The sequence below is a fragment of the Drosophila mauritiana genome, unplaced genomic scaffold (genome assembly GCF_004382145.1).
Source record: "Drosophila mauritiana strain mau12 unplaced genomic scaffold, ASM438214v1 U_232, whole genome shotgun sequence".
Classification (NCBI taxonomy): domain Eukaryota; kingdom Metazoa; phylum Arthropoda; class Insecta; order Diptera; family Drosophilidae; genus Drosophila; species Drosophila mauritiana.
The window spans coordinates 22451-28450 of NW_022881366.1; positions in this window are offsets into that span (position 1 = coordinate 22451).

Consider the following 6000-nt stretch of genomic DNA (forward strand, 5'->3'; position numbering starts at 1 on the left):
ATCGAATGAGACCTTGGAGGACTGAAGTGGAGAAGGGTTTCGTGTGAACAGTGGTTGATCACGAGTTAGTCGGTCCTAAGTTCAAGGCGAAAGCCGAAAATTTTCAAGTAAAACAAAAATGCCTAACTATATAAACAAAGCGAATATAATACACTTGAATAATTTTGAACGAAAGGGAATACGGTTCCAATTCCGTAACCTGTTGAGTATCCGTTTGTTATTAAATATGGGCCTCGTGCTCATCCTGGCAACAGGAACGACCATAAAGAAGCCGTCGAGAGATATCGGAAGAGTTTTCTTTTCTGTTTTATAGCCGTACTACCATGGAAGTCTTTCGCAGAGAGATATGGTAGATGGGCTAGAAGAGCATGACATATACTGTTGTGTCGATATTTTCTCCTCGGACCTTGAAAATTTATGGTGGGGACACGCAAACTTCTCAACAGGCCGTACCAATATCCGCAGCTGGTCTCCAAGGTGAAGAGTCTCTAGTCGATAGAATAATGTAGGTAAGGGAAGTCGGCAAATTAGATCCGTAACTTCGGGATAAGGATTGGCTCTGAAGATTGAGATAGTCGGGCTTGATTGGGAAACAATAACATGGTTTATGTGCTCGTTCTGGGTAAATAGAGTTTCTAGCATTTATGTTAGTTACTTGTTCCCCGGATAGTTTAGTTACGTAGCCAATTGTGGAACTTTCTTGCTAAAATTTTTAAGAATACTATTTGGGTTAAACCAATTAGTTCTTATCAATTATAACGATTATCAATTAACAATCAATTCAGAACTGGCACGGACTTGGGGAATCCGACTGTCTAATTAAAACAAAGCATTGTGATGGCCCTAGCGGGTGTTGACACAATGTGATTTCTGCCCAGTGCTCTGAATGTCAAAGTGAAGAAATTCAAGTAAGCGCGGGTCAACGGCGGGAGTAACTATGACTCTCTTAAGGTAGCCAAATGCCTCGTCATCTAATTAGTGACGCGCATGAATGGATTAACGACGGACGTGTTTTCGTTGCGCTCGTGTACAGATTGCGAATAACTAAGTTTTCCTTGTTGGAAAGTAATTAAATCGGTGATTTAGTGCTCCGCGGAAGTCGAGTGAAAATTGTCGAGTGTTAAAAACAAGCGGTTTGGAAATTATTAACAATAAACTATTGGAAATTTTCCACTCCGCACGTGCTGCGAGGCGAGCTTACGAGTAAGTTTTTCGAGTAAGCTTTTTGAGCAGCTGTCAAAAAGCTTATTGGTGGCAGTCACTGCTAGGGTTTGTGTCTAGGGACAGTTTAGTGCTACCAGACGCTACCGATAGGTGGAGCTCTATAGCATCTACCTTTTGTCAGTGAGCAAACGAGCATACGGTTGCTGGCGTCGACGGTAGGAGGAGCCACCATCGGAGTTATGCCGACCGAGAGCGACAGCAGCGCGAGTGCCTTGAGCGGATGTAGTGCCTCGAGGAAATCCAGACGAGGCAGGCGCAGAAGCCATCTGGCCTCTAAGAGCTCGGCGCCGACGCAGGCGAAATTGGTTGCCCTGGCGTCGAATGGAGTGCCAGAACCCGTTGGTGTACTTGAGGAGGCGTTTTCGTCGCTGGAGGACGCCCGGGCGGCTACGGCAAACGCTGCCATCGATTCTGCCCCCCCCAACGCTGCTGCCACCGCTGTTGATCCTACTGCTGCCCCTGCTGCCGACCACACTGCTGCCTCCGCCGTTTCCACTGCTGCTAAAATTGTTGCCACCACTGCCACCGCCGCTACCGCTGCCGCCCGTGCTGGGCAAGCAGCCATGATGGCAGAGCTGTCGGCCACCCAGCGCATGGTGAGAAGCAGCTTCCGCAGCCTAGGAGAAGTGGACACGGAAGAGCTCTCGTATGCTATCAGCCGCTACGATGAGCTGGTGCTGGCGTTAATGCTCCGGTGTGGAGAACTGGAGACGCGGCTCGCTATGCCGCCACCGCCGCCGCCGTCGTCGAATCCGTTAAAGAATACGGCCGCCAATGCTCCCCAGATGCCACAGGTTGCACCCATCGCTGCCCCGCGGACCACCAAGGTTCGCGAGACGTGGTCAGCGGTGGTGAAGTGCGACGACCCTGCGCTATCGGGGAAAGCTATAGCGGAAAAGGTGCGAACGATGGTTGCACCCTCCCTCGGAGTCAGAGTACATGAGGTACGTGAGCTCCGTCGAGGTGGTGGTGCGATCATTCGTACTCCTTCAGTTGGAGAGCTGCAGAAGGTGGTAGCATCAAAGAGGTTCGCTGAAGTTGGGCTAAATGTGGCACGGAATGCGGCCGAGAAGCCGAAGGTCGTCGTCTATGACGTCGACACAGCTATCGGCCCTGAGGAATTCATGCAGGAGCTGCATGGAAATAACTTCGACAGCGATATGACTATGTCCCAATTTAAGAAGTCCGTGCACCTGGTGACCAAGGCGTGGTCGGTAACCGACGGCGCCACAGTAAATGTAACGCTAGAGGTAGACGACCGCGCGATGGCGAAGCTTGATGTAGGTCGTGTCTACATCAAGTGGTTCTCATTCCGATGCCGAGCACAGGTCCGCACATACGCCTGCCACAGATGCGTGGGTTTCGACCACAAGGTCAGCGAATGCCGGCAGAAGGACAATGTCTGCCGCCAGTGCGGGCAACAAGGCCACACCGCGGCAAAGTGCCAAAACCCGGTGGACTGCCGGAACTGCCGTCACAGAGGGCAACCCTCGGGGCATTACATGCTCTCGAACGTGTGCCCGATATACGGGGCGTTGCTGGCGAGGGTGCAAGCTAGACATTAATGCTTAGCTTCATCCAAGCGAACTGTGGCCGAGGCAGAGCTGCGACCATCGAGCTCGGAGTCCGACTCAGGAGATCGGAGTCTATGTTCGCGCTGGTGCAGGAGCCGTATCTCGGCGGGGACGGAATGGATGTGCTGCCTGAAGGAATGAGAATTTTCACCGATCGGCGAGGGAAGGCAGCCATCCTAGTAGATCAACAGGAAGCCATCTGTATGCCAGTGGAGACCCTCACCACGGATTATGGCGTATGTCTGGTCGTTAAAGGGAGCTTTGGCTCAATCTTCCTTTGCGCCGCATACTGCCAGTTCGATGCACCTCTGGAACCGTACCTCCGGTACATGGATGCGGTCCTGCTGCAGGCCAGCAGAACCCCCGCAATCCTGGGCCTCGACGCGAATGCAGTGTCCCCCATGTGGCTTAGCAAACTCTCTCGTCATGCCGAGGGGCAAGCTAACTACAGACGGGGTGAGCTGCTGTCAGAGTGGATGCTGGAGGCAAGAGTCGCCGCCCTAAACCAGTCAACAGAGGTGTACACGTTCGATAATCACAGAGCTACTAGCGATATCGACGTGACAATCGTCAATGAGGCAGCATCTATGTGGGCCACATATGAGTGGAGAGTGGACGAGTGGGAATTGAGTGACCACAACATCATTACTGTTGTGGCCGAACCAACTACCGCGCGCGCAGTTGAGAGCATAGCTCCTGTGCCGTCCTGGAACTTCTCCAATGCACGTTGGCGATTGTTCAAGGAGGAAATGGTGAGTAGAGCAGCCGAACTTCCGGAAAACTTCTCAGAGTCGCCGTTGGACCAGCAAGTTTCGACCCTGCGCAGTATAGTACATAATGTATGTGATATTGCGCTGGGAAGAAAGTCAATTCGATCGCCCAACAGGAGAGCACGTTGGTGGACTGCCGACCTCTGCGCTGCAAGGCGCGAAGTCCGGAGACTTCGTCGCCTACTCCAAGATGGAAGGCGTCGTGATGACGGTGCCGCTATAGAGCGTGTAGTGGTCGAGCTGAGGCGGGCCTCAGCAAACTACAAGAAGCTCATTGGGAGGGCGAAAATGGATGACTGGAAACGCTTCGTGGGAGATCATGCCGACGACCCATGGGGGCGCGTCTACAAGATTTGCCGAGGCCGCAGAAAGTGCACGGAGATTGGGGTGCCTCGCGTGAATGGCGAGCTCATCACTGATTGGGGTGACTGTGCACGAGTGCTCCTCCGCAATTTCTTCCCAGTTGCGGAGTCCGAAGCACCGACTGCCATCGCGGAGGAAGTCCCACCGGCCCTCGAAGAATTCGAGGTTGATGCATGTGTTGCCCGGTTGAAGAGCAGGCGCTCTCCCGGCTTGGACGGCATCAATGGCACTATCTGCAAGGCAGTCTGGCGCGCCATACCCGAGCACCTAGCATCGTTGTTTTCCCGATGCATCCGATTAGGATACTTTCCGCTGAGTGGAAGTGCCCACGAGTTGTCTCGCTGCTCAAAGGGCCAGATAAGGACAAGTGTGAGCCCTCCTCATATAGAGGAATATGCTTGCTGCCAGTCTTTGGTAAGGTGCTCGAGGCCATCATGGTGAATCGTGTGAGAGAAGTTCTTCCGGAAGGCTGCAGATGGCAGTTTGGATTTCGCCAAGGACGATGTGTGGAGGATGCTTGGAGACACGTGAAGAGCAGTGTTTGTGCCAGCCCGGCGCAATACGTGCTCGGCACATTCGTGGACTTCAAAGGAGCATTCGACAACGTCGAATGGAGTGCTGCACTCCGCCGACTAGCAGACTTGGGATGCCGGGAGATGGGCTTGTGCAGAGCTTTTTCTCCGGCCGAAGAGCAGTGATCCGAAGCAGTTCCGTACTGTGGAAGTACCGGTAACTAGAGGCTGCCCGCAGGGGTCAATCAGTGGCCCATTTATCTGGGACATTCTGATGGATGTACTGCTTCAGCGTCTCCAGCCGTATTGCCAGCTGAGTGCATACGCTGATGACTTGCTGCTTCTCGTCGAGGGAAATTCCGAGTATGCTAGAGGAAAAAGGAGCACAGCTGATGTCCATCGTAGAAGCGTGGGGAGCGGAAGTTGGCGTTGCCGTCTCGACCAGCAAGACGGTAATAATGCTGCTAAAAGGTGCCTTGAGACGTGCGCCTACGTGAGGTTTGCTGGAGCGAACCTTCCGTATGTGCGTAGCTGTCGGTACCTTGGCATCACGGTCAGTGAAGGAATGAAATTCTCACGCACATAGCTTCGCTTCGCCAGCGGATGACCGGAGTCGTTGGAGCATTGGCGCGTGTGCTTCGAGCCGACTGGGGCTTCAGTCCTCGAGCCAGGCGGACCATATATGACGGACTCATGGCACCTTGTGTGCTGTTTGGTGCCCCGGTATGGTATGACACCGCCGAGCAAGTAGCCGCCCGGAGACGACTAGCCTCCTGCCAGAGGCTAATCCTGCTTGGATGCCTTTCGGTATGCCGAACAGTGTCCACAGTGGCACTGCAGGTACTTGGTGGAGCTCCCCCGCTTGACTTGGCTGCTAAGTTTTTAGCGGTCAAATACAAGCTGACGTGGATACCCGCTGGAGGAGAACGACTGGCTATATGACGAGGACACTACGTGTCTAAGCTGGAAGCAGAGGAAGACTCGCCTAGAAGAGTGCTTACTGCAGAGTTGGCAGAACAGATGGGATGATGACAGCGAACCAGGACGGGTGACGCATAAATTCATCCCATATGTCACTCTCGCCTATCGGGATCCAAGATTTGGATTCTCGATGAGGACGTCTTACCTGCTGACAGGTCACGGGTCGTTTAACGCATTTTTGCAAGGGAGAGCCCTCAGCGATACCACTGCTTGCGCTTGTGGAGATCCATATGAGGACTGGATGCACATATTGTGCGCTTGCCCCCTATATGCAGATTTGCGGAACCTCGATGGACTTGGAGTGCAGCGCCTTGGCGAAAACTGGACCTTCGATAGAATCCTGGAAGATCAACAGAGGACTCAACGGCTGGCAGTGTTTGCGGACGAAGTGTTCCGTAGGAGGAGGGGTGTTTAGCCCAACAACTTCGCCGTGTGGTTAGCGGGCGAGAATACTTCCACAGTCCGCTATTGCTTGTCGTAAGAGGCGACTAATATAGCCATAGGTCCCTCTAACCCTGCTTGTCGGAGCAAAAGGAGGAGGCCCACCGAGCCTCTCTTTCGGTACCACGGTTGTGC